This window comes from Onychomys torridus, chromosome 1 (assembly GCF_903995425.1).
Source record: "Onychomys torridus chromosome 1, mOncTor1.1, whole genome shotgun sequence".
Classification (NCBI taxonomy): Eukaryota; Metazoa; Chordata; class Mammalia; order Rodentia; family Cricetidae; genus Onychomys; species Onychomys torridus.
This window is the reverse complement of record NC_050443.1, coordinates 1,103,745-1,118,919: the sequence shown is the minus strand read 5'-3', so window position 1 is coordinate 1,118,919 and position 15,175 is coordinate 1,103,745.

The window sequence follows — 15,175 nt, the reverse complement described above, 5'->3', positions numbered from 1 at the left end:
CTTTCTCATTATCTTCCTCGTAGTCTCTAGTGATGGGTTACAAATGAATATCACTACTTTTGGTTGTTTGTTCCTTTTTGATGTATGTACTTCTATTACAACTTTAAATCACATTCATTTAATTACACTCACATAATAATAATAAATTACACTTATTTTCTGCTTTATGTGTGTACATTGAAATGTGCCACAGACACTCATGGAGGAAAGAGGACAAGTATAGAAGACAGATTTCCCCTTGCACAATGTAGATCAGAGTCAGGGCTGAGGTTGGCAGCAGCACTAATACACTCATCCATGTCACTAGTCCAATCTCAGCACCATCACTTTCTCTAGCCCTTCTACTTCGGGCAAAAAATATCCAATGATTCTCCATGGGTCCTGGACCAAACAAGGTCCTAGCATTATTTGACATTCTTTAGGTACAGGTTGTTGGTGTGGCCACATATTTTGAAGCATTTGACCACATGGATTCAGGCATGTACAGCATTTGTGGGCAGCAGTACATGGCCTTGTTACAGTTGTGTTTGTGGAGAAACTGGCAAAGGAATGGCTTTTCAGGCCACCACACAGGCACAGCATCCAGTGAAGTGTGAGTCTCTTTCTGGACCTTGCTGTTGGCGAGGGTGCAGCCACCCTCCATCTGCCGGCAGCAGTTCTACCTGCTGCTGGTCAGGTGGGATTCCTCTCTTGTCTTGAATCTCAGCCTTGCCATTCTTGATGGAGTAACCAGACCTTGAGGGTAATGATCTTGCCCATCATGACCTTACCAAAGACCTCTATGTTTGTGTCTGTTCAGCCACCTCGTTGAAGAGAAAGAGAGCTCAGTAAAAATATTTTATTTCCTCTTCTCTTTAGTGCTAGGGATTGATGGCAGGGCCTCCGGTATTCTACTACCCTTGAGCCATACTACACTCCTGAGCCACTTCCACATTATCCTGAAGTTGTAAATTTCTAATCTTTAATTTTTTTCAATCTTCTTTATTTTTCTTTTTTCTTTTTTGTGCCGGAACTGAGGACTGAACCCAGGGCCTTGAGCTTGCTAGGCAAGCATTCTACCACTGAGCTAAATCCCCAACTCCTATATTTTTCTTCTTTAAAAAAAATTATAATTTAATTTTACATATCAGTCAGGGATTTCCATGTCCTCCCTACTCTCTCCCCTTCCCCCTACTCCCATCCACCCCCCATTCTCATTTCCTCCAGGGCAAGGACTCCTCTGGGGATTCAGCTCAGCCTGGTAGATTCAGTCGAGGCAGGTCCAGTCCCCCTGTCTGTTTGCCCAGGCTGAGCAAAGTGTTCCAACATAAGCCCTAGGCTCTGAAAAGACAGCTCATGCACTAAGGACAGGCCTTGGTCCCACTGCCTAGGGGCCTCCCAAACAGTTCAAGCTAATCAACTGTCTCACTTATCCAGAGGGCCTGATCCAGCTCGGAGCTCCTCAGCAATTGGTTCATAGTTCATGTGTTTCCACTAGTTTGGTTATTTTTCCCTGTGCTTTTTCAAATAATGGTCTCAACATCTCTTACTCATACAATCCCTTCTCTTTATCGCTGATTGGACTGTCAGAGTTCCACCTGGGGCCTGGACATGGATCTCTGCATCAGCTTCCATCAGTCAGTGGATGAGAGTTCTACCACAACAGTTTGGGTGTTTGGCCATCTGATCACCAGAGTAAGTCAGTTTGGGCTTCTTCTCAACCATTTCCAGTAGTCTATGGTGGAGGTATCTTTGTGGGTTCCTGGGGACCTCTCTAGCACTCTACTTCTTCCTATTCCCATGGGGGCATCATTTATCATGGTCTTTCTTTCCTTGTTCTCCCTCTCTGTTCTTGATCCAGCTGGGATCTCCCACTCTCCCAAGCTCTCTTTCCACTACTCTTGCCCTTCATTACCCCCCTCATGTCCAGATTGCTCACGTAGATCTCATCCATTTCTCTGTCATTGAGTGATCCCTGTGTCTTTCTTAGGGTCCGCTTTGCTAGGTAGCCTCCCTAGAGTTGTGAGTAGCAGTCTAGTCATCCTTTGCTTTACATCTAGTATCCATCTATGTGTGAGTACATACCATGTTTGTCTTTCTGAGTCTGGGTTACCTCACTCAGGATGATTTTTTTCTAGATCCATCCATTTGCCTGCAAACCTCATCATGTCATTGTTTTTCTCTGTTGAGTAGTACTCCATTGTGTATATGTACCACATTTTATTTATCCATTCTTCATCTTCTGTATTTTTCTTATGTTTATGGGTTTAATAATTTTTGTTGTTGACTGGAGACAGGCTCTCTCATTGGAGCTCATTACGTAGGCCAGGCTGGGCTAGAACTCACAGAAATCCTCCTGCCTCTGTTTCCCAAGTGTTTGGATTAAAGGTGTAGGCCACCAAACCTGGCCACGGACTTAATATATTAATTGTTGGAAATTGTCCTAGCAGTATGTATTGTGTTTTGATGGAGTCCACCCTCCCAACCTCCCCATGTCCCTTAGCCATCTCTTGCTAGTTCCCTGCTCACTGACCTGATTTGCTTTTTGATTCCTTCTTTGACCTGTGAGTTGTAGAAAGTCCACTTCTTTTCCTTATACACATAAATTTCTGTTCTCTTTCGCTCATGCAGCTGAATTTCTGCTTCCCATAGTCATGGGCATAGTTCCATGGGACACACCATTAATGAAAACTGACTCTCCCTCTTGCAGTAAGCATGAAATGCCAGTAGTTCTTCATCTATGGGTGAGACTTTGTGCACATCTCCCATCACCATACTAGATTTGTTCTGCATTGAGCTTACGTGGGGCTTGTAGATGTCATCACAACCACTGTGAGCTCAGATGTTCAACTGTTATGCATTGTCTAGAAAAGGGTTTATTGTCATCATCCACCATGTCTGGGTCTTAAAATTTTTCAACCTCTTCAGTAATGACCACATGCTAGGAATGTGTCACATGAAGGAATTGTCTAACTTAGCATCACCTCACAGGATCTATCCAGGATACAGATGTCTTGTTTGTCACACGGAGAAAGAGACAGGTATCACTGAGCATGTCTTCCTTTTGTTAATGAGCCCCAAACACATTCTTAATTTCCTCTTCATATCAATGTCAATATGAATAATTATCATCCTTTAACTCTGTCTGTATATTTCCTTTACTGAATCAGAAAAATGATCACTTGGTAGAGTACTTGTGAGTGGGTTTCATCCCCAGTATTGTATAAATATGCTGTTGTGGCTCATGTCTTTTAACTTCATTCAGAAGTAGAGCTAAGAGTATAGGGAGTTTAAGGAAATTCTTATTATGCAATGAGTTTGGGGTCAGCCTGGGCTATATCAGGCCCTGTCTCATCAAAGTAAAGAAAAAGTCCCCTAGAGTTTGTGGTGAACAGAATTAAATATATTTCCTATAAATTTCCCACAGTGTGCATATGTACCAAGTTTTCATTATATCCATTTCTATGGAGATATTCTTATCACAGACCCTGCTTTCTTTTGCACCCCTGTAAGTTGTTATGCCCAGTGTGCCACATGGCTGTAGTGTCTCTTTTCTGTGGATTTCATGGGCAGCTGTTTTTCTTGACCTCAGAATAAGTGATGAGGCATGTCATTTGAACCAGTCAGGATTTCACTGAGTGCTGTGAGCTCCTTCATACCTACCTAACACAGGCATCACTGCCAGGGAGAAGTGCTGCCCTCTCCTGGCTGTATATCAGGAGTTCCCACAGAGCTTGTTTTCTGCAGTGTTAGTGCCTGGGCTTTGATTTGCCTTTTGTGATTCTTACCTTTTGTGTCTACTACCTTCTGTTTGAAGTATATCAATCTTATCTGAGTTCTCCCTGGAAGGTTCAAACCTATACAAAACTTGGTTGTAGAAGGACTCACTAAAGGGTGAGGTCCTGTCCCTGAGAATTGCATTGGCATTTGTCTTTTTGGGGAAATTTCAGATAAGAGGTTTGTTATGGGGAAGTTGACTTGCTAAGGTGTAAATTGTCTAACAATAAAAAAAAGGCTTCTCCCTGCCTCTGCAAAAGCCAAAATTTTTGCTGGAGTACCCTGTTTCCTCCACAAACTTGCATGAAACCAAACACCAACACTTGACTTGGTAGGATGAACTCCATATGATGAACTTGCCTCAGATGACTGCAAGCCACACATGCCATCCCATGAGTCCTCTCTGACACAGATAGGTTAGATGTAGAGTTACAGCAGATGCAGCATGTTTGCTGATGGACTTGAACTCTCTAGGATGTCATGAACTCCCCTGGAGGTCACAATTCTTCTCCAACCTTGCCCCATGGCCTCCATCCATAGCACTCCGCATGGACCACAGTTAATGACCACATAGAGAGATAGACTCTGCTGGGTGAGTTCTTTCAACTGATGTGTCCATCCAGTGTGCCCAGCTGAGAATGCTTTTCACAAACAGGTAATGGTAGAATGTAGGGGAGTCCATGCCTTGAATCTATCTCAGTGCTGGGCAGAATCGAAGTGGCTGTATCTTGAATGCAGGATGTATTTATGATTCCAGGTGCAACCACGCTGTATCTGGTGTTTTGTTATTTTGGCCAGTGAGTGATTATCTATCCTTTTTGAAGTACTTTTGTATCTTGATTATTGACTTTTGATCAAATTCTTTGTCTTCTTCAATTCGAGGGAACATATCTCCCATTATTTATTCTCTGTGAATGAAGTATACAAACCCACACCCTCCCACACATGCACATGCACACACATACACATGAGTTTGACACATATTTATAATAGAACTTTGAATTCTGGATTATGCTCATGTTGATAATGTCTATCATTCCATGCATATGCCAGAATATGTTTCCTGCTAATATTTAGGTCAAGATTTTTAGTCTGTCCCTAGAAGGGAAGGAATTTCCACCCAGTTTCCTGATGGAATTATCACGATCATGTTTCCTCCTAAGGACACCATCAGGCCTGGCTGCACTGATAGAGAAGGCTTTATAGAGAACTATGTGAGAAAGAAGAAGGGTGTTCAAATAGATTCTTACATTTCCTCAGCTATCTCACCATGGCCTGTTTCTGAGGACTGACTTGTCTGTTATCATTTTCCCACTCCCATCGCTCTGCCCTTCATATTTTCTCTCTCGGGAAATCAAGCCTTTTTATGGTCATCACCATCTGGAATTTCCCAGTGGCATCTGTGTCCAGAGGTCTGACTACATCTGCTGGTCTCATCTTCTATGATAGAAAGCTCAGCAGCTCACTGGGAGGAGAGAGAGAGAGAGAGAGAGAGAGAGAGAGAGAGAGAGCGAGAGAGAGAGCGAGAGAGAGAGAGAGAGAGAGAGAGAGAGAGAAAGTCTGTATACTACTGCATTTTTACTGCCTTCCGGGTGCTCACAGAGCCCAAGGAGAATTCATACTGAGGGAACAAAGCCTAAGCTTTTGTCCAGGGCACACAGTAATATCAGTTTCTCCATCTTTGGATATCAGAGAGACATTGGACTATCAGTCTTTCAAATGGCCTTGAACAGATCATTTTGGGGCCACTAGTATTCCTCTTGGGAAGATGGGCATTGGGTTCATTCTTACCCTAAATCTGCCCTCTCCCATCATCTGGTTCAGGTTTCCCCTTATTTCACACTCTGGCAAATGAGAACTCAGCTGCATTCAGTTAAATTCCATTTGTGGCTCCTTAGTACAGAACTATTGGAAAGACCTCCAAGGCTTGAAATAGGTGGTTCAGGGTTGGGACTTCCTCACCTGTGACTAGGAGCTACAGGATATTACTGGGCATTGACAACAACTGTGGTTTTTTCCTGCAGTAAATGGAACATCTACATGAGCCCTTGTGGGTCAGCATCTGTTAGGCCAGGATGGACATGCTGTGTGTCAATAGTCTTTGTGTGAGTTCAAGGTTCAAGAACACTCATGATGTCTTCTCTTCCCTTGGACTGAAAGAAGCTTCCAAGACTGTTCTGTAACCAACACTGGAATGTCAGAGTCCCTTCCCATGTCACTAACTGGCTGGTCAAGGCTGATAGGCTCAGTCTACTGTAGAGTTCTAGACACAGGTAGCATCATCTAATACTGTACTTGGTGATTCCTGAGAACAGGACCTTTTCTCTATTAGGGCAGGGTTGGTGGATGTCCTTTCCTCTGTCATCATGAGGTACAGGTGTCAGTGATTTCTGACAAGACAGTACTTCTATGATGGAAACACAATATGGACCTGTGTATTCAGCTCTCATGTAAAAGGCTGTAAAGTTGGTTTTGGTCCTAACATGAAGTTAAGCTTATCTTGCCCCAAATCTTGAATTTTCTTCTCCAAAGAGTGTATGATTGTGACTTCCAGAGTCCCTAAACACCAAAGAGTCATGGAATCCACAAAGGGTATCATGGTGTGTGACTCATGTCAAATAATTGGTTTGGGGAATTTGCCATCACGAATTCAGAGGCAGATTCCTAGGACATTCTCCAACCACATTCACCTTCTTATGTTCCCTCATAGCCACCCTTTTATCTGGCTGTGATGTGAAGTTCCTTCCTGAACTTATAGTTATCTTCACAGTTCAAAAACCAGATCAAGGGCTGGAGAGTTGCCCCAGTGGTTAAAAGCATTGGCTGCTCACTCAGAAGATACTGTTTTGGTTTCCAGCAATGACCTGATGTAGTGCATCATCCATAAAAACAGTTCCAGTGGGTCTGATGCACATGCCTGACCTCCAAAGACACCAGAATACACAGACATTGAGAAAAACCACCAGTATACATTATGTGAAATGAATTAATCCCTAAAAAATCTGATTCAATATCCCTTATAGATGTGCTCATCTGCTTTTTCCTAAGTTTATTCGAGACCCAGTCAAATTATAAACCAAGATGAGCCATCACACTGGCCTTTGTATTTTTGACAGTTTTCTAATTTTGACTTTGGAATATTTGATGTCTCATTGCTAGCTCTCTCTGAAAGTCTCTTGGTAACAAGAGAGAGTCAAATAATGAATATTTTCAGCAAAATTTCACTGTTTTATTGTACAACATTAAATATTTTAAAGAGCAGTCACAGCAGCATACCTCATTAAGTTGGTTTTAAGTGTACCAACAGCATTGGTTGTCCTAAGTTCCAGCTGTCTGGCACAAGCTCTTTTCCCAATAGTGGACCCTGAATTCCCTTTGGAAACCAAGATGAATAACTTCCCCAGGCACCCAAGAAAATAGAAGTTGTAATATGCCCTTAATATTTTAATACAATGATGTGAATTTAGCAAGTTTACAGTGATTTTCCCTGGAAATAAGTAAGGCCCTTGTGATATTAAATAATTCCCTGTGATATAAGAGCAGCTCGTATATAGGCCTGGAGCTGTCCATACCCATCAATGATTACATGCTTACTTTCTTTGGTTTTAATTGTAATGTGGGAGGCAGGAGCCTAGGTAGTTTTGTTGCTTGGGTCTAAGGAAACGTCTCTACATAGACATGCAAATGTCCATGAGGATTCAATGAGTGTTCAATCAGATGAAACAGATGAGCTGTCCTGACTCCTGGGTCTCACAATGAAACATTCAGATATCTTTATGTCATTGGTGTGTCATGTGAAGGTGAAATTTCCTGCAGGAAGTTTTTGTATCAGAGTTTTCTATTATGCAATTTTCATAATCAAAGAAAGCCTCATGATGATATCTTTCAGGGTAGTGCATGTAAAAGAGACAAGGACAATGAATGAGCAACACTGGATCAAATTTTCAGACATGAGTATTAGAAGGGAGTAATGTACCTTTGTCTTTTTTATTTTTATATTAAGAGATTTTCTATTAATTTTACATATCAACTATGGATTCTTCTGCCCTTCCTCCTCCCACCTCTCTAGCCTTCTCCCCAGCTGCAAGTCCTCCAAGGCAAGGTCTCCCCTGAGGAGTCAGCAGAGCCTGCTACATTCAGTTGAGGCAGGTCATACCCCCTCCTCCCTTTCCCAAGGCTGAGCAAAGTGTCTCAGCATAGGCACTAGGTTCCAAAAAGCTGACACATGCACTAAGGACAAGTACTGGTCTCACTGGCTGAGGACTCCATAAACAGTTTAAGCTAAACAACTGTCTCACTTATCCAGAGGGCCTGATCCAGTTCCATGGGGGCTCTTCAGCTATTGGTTCACAGTTCATGTGTTTCCACTATTTTGGCTAGTTATCTATGTACTTTTTCCAATCATGGTCTCTATATCTCTTGCTCATATAATCCCTCCTCTCTCTCATTGATTGGACTCCTGGAGCTCCACCTGGGGCATAGCAGTGGATCACTGCATCTGCTTCTATCATTCACTGGATGAGGTTTCTATCATGACAATTAGGGTGTTGGTCATCCAATCACCAGAGTAGGTAGGCTCAGGCACCCTCTTGACCATTGCCAGTAGTCTATAGTGGGATCATCTTTGTAGATTCTTGGGGAACTCTCTAGCACCCTGCTTCTTCTTATTCCCATGGTGTCTTCACTTATCATGGTATCTCTTTCCTTGTTCTCCTACTCTGTTCCTGATCCAGCTAGAACCTCCTGATTCCCTAAGCTCTTTTCCCCCAACCATTGCCCTCCATTACCACCCCAACTCACAGAATTCTCATGTAGATCTCATCCATTTCTGCATTGACTGGGGATGCCTGTGCTTTTCCGAGGGTCCTCTTTACTAGCTAGCCTCCCTGGAACTATGAGTGGCAGTCTGGTTTTCCTTTGCTTTACATCTAGTATGCACTCATGAGTAACTACATACCATGTTTGTCTTTCTGAGTCTGGGTTACCTCACTCAGGATGATATTTTCTCGATCCATCTGTTTGCCTGCAAACCTCATGATGTCATTGTTTTTCTCTGCTGCGTATATGTACCACTTTTTCTTTATCCATTCTTCAGTTGAGGGGCAACTAGGTTGTTTCTAGGTTCTGGCTATTGCAAATAATGCTGCTATGAACATAGTTGAACATATGTCCTTGTGGTAAGATTGAGAATTCCTTGGGTATATGCCCAAGAGTGGTATAGCTGGGCCTTGAGGTAGATTGATTCCAAACTTTCTGAGAAACGGCCATACTTATTTGTAACGTGACTGTACCAGTTTGCATTCCCACCAACAGTGAAGGAGTGTTCCCTTTGCTCAACATCCTCTCCAACATAAGCTGACTTCAATGTTTTTTATCTTAGCCATTCTGACAGGTGTAAGATGATATCTGAGAGTCATTTTAATTTGCATTTCCCTGATGACAAAGGATGTTGGACAATTCCTTAAATGTCTTTCAGCCATTTGAACTTCTTCTGTTGAGAATTCTCTGTTTAGCTCTATAGCCCCCCTTTTTTAAATTGGACTGTTAGTTATTTTGATGTCTAGTTTCTTGAGTTCTAATATATTCTGGATATCAGTCCTCTGTCAGATGTGGGGTTGATGAAGATCTTTTCGTATTCTGCAGGCTGTTGCTTTGTCTTGTTGACAGTGTCCTTTGCTCTACAAAAGTTTCTCAGTTTCAACAGGTCCCATTGATTGATTGTTTCTCTCAGTGTCTATGCTACTGGTGTTATATTTAGGAAGTGATCTCCAGTGCCAATTCAATCAAGATTACTTCTTACTTTCTCTGCTATCAGGTTCAGAATACCTGGATTTATCTTGAAGTCTTTGATCCACTTGGGCTTAAGTTTTGTGCACAGTGACAGATATGGATCTATTTGAAATCTTCTCCATGTTGACATCCAGTTATGCGAGCACCATTTGTTGAAGATGCTTTCTTTTTTTCCGCTGTACAGTTTTGGCTTCTTTGTCAAAAATTAGTGGTTTGTACATGTACGGCTTAATGTCAGGGTCTTCATTTTGGTTCCATTTGTCCACATGTCAGTTTTTATGCCAGTATCATGATGTTTTTCTTACTGTAGCTCTATAGTAGAGCTTGAGGTCAGGGATCATAAAGCCTCCAGATGTTTTATTGTACTGGATTCTTTTGGCTATCCTGGGTTTTTTGTTTTTCCATATGAAGTTGAGTATGTTCTTTCCAGGTCTGTGAAGATATGTGTTGGTATTTTGATGGGGATTGCATTGAATCTGTAGATTGCTTTTGGGAAGATTGTCATTTTTACTATGTTAATCCTACCTATCCATGAGCATGGGGGATGTTTCCATTTTCTGATATCTTCTTCAATTTCTTTCTTCAAGAACTTAAAGTTCTTGTCATACAGGTCCTTCACTTGCTTAGTTAGAGTTACCCCAAGGTATTTTATATTATTTGTGACTGTGGTAAAGGGTGATGTTTCTCTGATTTCTTTCTCAGCCCATTTGTCATTTGTATATAGGAGGGCTACTGATTTTCTTTAGATAATCTTGTATCCTGCCACATTATGGAAGGTAATTGTCAGCTGTAAGAGTTACTTGGTTAAATTTTGGGGGTCACTTTTATATACTGTCATGTCATCGGCAAATAGTGAATGTTTGACTTCTCCCTTTCCAATGTATATCCCCTTGATCTCTATTTTTGTCTTATTTCTCTTGCTAGAACTTCAAGCACTATATTGAATAAATATGAGGAGAGCGGACAACTTTGTCTTGTTCCTGATTTCAGTGGAATCACTTTGAATTTCTCTACATTTACTTTGATATTGGCTGTTGATTTGCTGTATATTGCCTTTATTATATTTGGGTATGTTCCTTATATTACTGATCTCTCCAAGACCTTCATCATGAAGAGGTGTTGGGTTTCATCAAGGCTTTTTCAGCATCTAATGAGATTATCAAGTGTTTTTTCTTTTAGTTTGTTTATTTGGTGTATTAAATTGACAAATTTTTATATGATGAGCCATCCACATATCTCTGAGATGAAGCCTACTTGATAATGGTGGATAATTGTTTTGATGTGTTCTTGGATTCAGTTTCCCAGTATTTTATTGAATTTTTTTTGGCATTAATGTATACGAGGGAGATTGGTCTTTAATTCTCTTTCTTTGTTGCATCTTTTTGTGGTTTGGGTATCAGGGTAATTGTAACCTCATAAAATGAGTTTGGTAATGGTCCTTCTGTTTCTATTGTGTGGAACAATTTTAAGAATATTGTAATGAACTGTTCTTTTAAAATCTGGTAGAATTCTGTGCTGAAAAGATCTGGTCCTAGAATTTTTTTTGTATGGGAGATTTTTATGAATGTTTCTATTTTTTTAGGAGTTTAGTATGTGGTACCTATCCAGAAAATTGTTCATTTCTTTCAGATTTCCCAATTTTGTGGAGTATAGTTTTTGAAGTATGACCTATTGATTCTCTGTATTTCCTTGTTGTGTGTTATTTCTCCCTTTTCATTTCTGATTTTATTAATTTGGATGCTCTCTCTCTGCCTTTTCGTAAATTTGAATAATAGCTTGTCTATCTTGTTGATTTTTTCAAAGAACTAACTCCCTTTTCATTGATTCTTTGTGCTTTCTCTTTGTTTCTATTGCATTGATTTCAGCCCTCAATTGGATTATTTCCTCGTGTCTATTCCTCCTGGTTGAGTTTTCTTCTTTTTATTCTAGAGTGTTCAGGTGTCCTGTTAAGCCGCTAGTGTGAGATTTCCCCAACTTCTTTATGTAGTGCTATGAATTTTCCGCTAAGCACTGCTTTCATAGTGTCCCATAAGTTTGGCTATGTTGTACATTCTTTTTCACTGAATTCTAGGAAATCTTTACTTTTTTTATTTCTTCCTTGATCCATAGGTGATTCTGTTGGGCATTATTCAGTTTCCATGAGATTGTAGGCTTTCTGTACTTTCTGTTGAAATATGAATTTAAGCCATGGTGGTCTGATAAGATAGAGAAAGTTATTCCACTTTTTTTGCATGTGTTGAAATTTGCTTTTTGACCAAGAGTGTAGTTGAATTTAGAGAAGGTTACATGACATGCTGAGAAGAAGGTATATTCTTTTGTGTTAGGATGGAATCTTCTGTAGTTATCTATTAAATCCTTTTGAGTCATGATATCTGTAAGTTTCCTGATTTCCCTTTTAAGTTTCTGTCTCACAGACCTGCCCATTGTTTAGAGTGGGGTGTTGAAATCTCCCACTACTAGTATATGGGGTTTGATGTATACTTTAAGCTTTAATAATTTTTCTTTTACAAGTGTGGGTGCCCTTGTATTTGGAGCATCAATGTTCAGAATTGAGACTTCATCTTCATAGATTTTTCTCTGTGATAAATATGTAATGTCCTTCCAGATCTCTTTCAATTGATTTTAGTTTGAAGTCTACTTTATTAGATATTAGGATAGCTACAGCAGCTTGCTTCTTCAATCCATTTGATTTGAATGTCTTTTCCCAGACATTTACTCTGAGGTAGTGTCTGTCTTTGAAGTTGAGGAGTTTCTTATATGCAGAAAATGGATTGATTTGTTATCACATTCTGTTAGACTGTGTCTTTTTATAGGCAAATTGAGAGCGTAGATATTAATGAATATTGATGACCAGTGATTGTTAATTTCTGGTTTTTTGTGGTACTCTTGTGTGTTTATCTTCTTTGGTATTTATTGGTGTGGAATTATCTATTGCCTATGTTTTCATGGGTGAATCTAACTTCCTTAGGTTGATTTTTTTCTTCTAGTGCTTTCTATAGGACTGGATTTGTGGAACAATATTGTTTAAATCTGGTTTAACTATGGACTATTTTGTTTATTCTGTCTATGGCAATAGAGTTTTGCTGGGTATAATAATCTGGATTGGCAACCATGGTCTCTTAGTGTCTGCATTATGTTTGTTCAGGTCCTTCTGGCTTTCAGTGTCTGCACTGAGAAATCAGGTGTTATTCTTATGGATCTGCCTTTTTATGTTACTTGATCTTTTTCCATTCTTAATGTTTTTCTTTATTCTGTGTGTTTAGTGGTTTGATTATTATGTGGCTAGAGGACTTGTTTGTGGGGGTCAAGTCTATTTGGTGGTCTGTAAGCTCCTTGCATCTTCATAGGCCTTTTCTTCTTTAGGTTGGGAAAGTTTTCTTCTATGATTTTGTTGAATATATTTTCTGTGCTTTGAGTTTGGTATTCTCCTCCTTCTGTCCCTATTATTTTTAGGTTTGGTCTTTTTGTGGTGTCCCAAATTTCCTGGACATTTTGTGTTATGACTTTTTGGCTTTAGTGTTTTCTTTCACTGAAAAAATCTATTTCCTCTATTGTATCTTCAATGTTAGTGATTCTGTCTTCCATCTCTTCCATTCTGTTGGTTATGCTTGCTTCTGTAGTTCCTGTTCATTTACTCAGATTTTCCATTTCCAGCGTTACCTCAGTTTGTGTCTTTTTCATTGCCTCTATTTCAGTTTTCAAATCTTGGACTGTTTCCTTCACCTATTTAATTGCTTTTTCTTGTATTCTTTTAAGGGATTTACTAAGTTCTTCCAATTTTTTATTTGTCTTTTCCTCGATTTCTTTAAGGGAAATTTTATTTACTTTTTAAAGCCTCTATCATCTGTTAAAAGTCATTTTTAAGGTTGATTTCTTCTGTTTATTCTGCATTGTGATGCTCAGGTCTTGATGATATAGAAACACTAGTTTTTGATTGTACCATACTGGCCTTTCTTTTGTTGACTGTGTCTTTACATTGGCATCTACCCATCTTTTTTCCATTTGATGTAATTAATGTCTGTGTCTGAGGGAGCCTCTCTTGGTCAGATTGATACTCTTGGTCCAATGAGGGCTCTTGGTTCATTGGGAGCTCTTGGTCTAATTGGGCCCAAAACCTAGAGATTGGTGTGTTTATCTATGACAAAGACTCACCTCTTTGTCTAACTGGTGCTGGTGGGCTCTGTCTCAAGGAGCAGCTGTAGTCACAGAGGATGGGTGGGGTTTTTCGTTGATGATCTTTTTGATGTTTTCTTCAGTTTGCTAGTGTTTTATGGGAGAATTTTTGCATCTATGTTTGTAAAGGAAATTTTGACTGGCAGTTCTCTCCAATTTTCTCTTTTATGTAGTTTAGGTAACAGGTGAATTTAGGCCATTTGAAATGAATTGGTAGAATGTTCCTTCTGTTTATATTTTTTGGAATGATTTGTGAAGAAGTGATGTGAAGTACATGTTGAATTCATCTGCCCTTGGACTTTTTTAATTATACTTTGTATTATGCCAGTTTTTATAGATATGTTTAGTTATCTTGGCTAAACTTGATTTAATTTTGGTATGGTGTATATGTGAAGAAATGTATCCAATTATGTTAGGTTTTCCCAATTTGGTGGATAGAGATGTTAAAGCATGTGCTTTTGTTTCTGTGTATTTCCTTGTGGTGTCTATTGTTATATTTTCCCCTTTGTAATCTAATTTTATGAATTTGCATCTTCTCTGTCTATATTGTAATTAATTTGGGTGAGGGTATAGTTGATGAACATGAACAATGTTTAGTAGGTAGCAATAATGCATCTTTCCTAACAATCTACGTAGTACTGATGCACAAAATAAAGTTTCCTGAGGACAGGAACTCAGTGCTTAGTCACTCTGAGTTTCTCTGAAGCAGGTGAGTACCAAGCAGCTCTAGATAATCAAACCTACTCTGACCCAAACATCACCTTCCTTGATCTGAGAGGACTCAAAGACTCCTGGTGCAGGTGAGGGGCTGCAAGCTCAGCGGTCTTGCAAACAAAAGGGAAGACGAGCTGAAAATGCATCCCAGGAGAGTTTACTAAATGGCCCAGGTTCTCAACAGCCACAATAAGCATGAACATAAGAACATTCCAATTGATGCACAGAAATGCCTCCCATTCATCTTGCCTGATGCCATTAAATTCTTTATCACGTGAGTGTAGTTGATTCCTAAACAGTGTTATTAAATAAAAACACTGAGCCAAATATAGGGTTTAAAGCCTTAGAGATTAGGAAAATAGTGTTAGCATCAACCTTACCTCTCCAGCTCTGCAGCTGCCAATATTGCCTTGCTGTTCTGTCCTCTCATTGGCTCTTATCCCAGCTACCTTACTCCTTATCACAGATCTCCAGGCCTTTATGACTGGGATTAAAGGTGTATATCACCATGCTTGGCTGTTGCATAGTGTGCCCTTGAAAACACAGAGACCCTGCCTGCCAAGGAATCAGATTAAGGGCATGTGCTACCACTGCCTGGCTGTTGTATTTACTTAATGTCTTGATATTTCCTCTGATCTCCAGGCAAACTTTATTTATTAATATACAAATAAAATATCACCACATTTCCCCTTTTTTGTCTAATGAAAAGAAAAAGAAACAAGTTATAACTTCATCTCAGTAT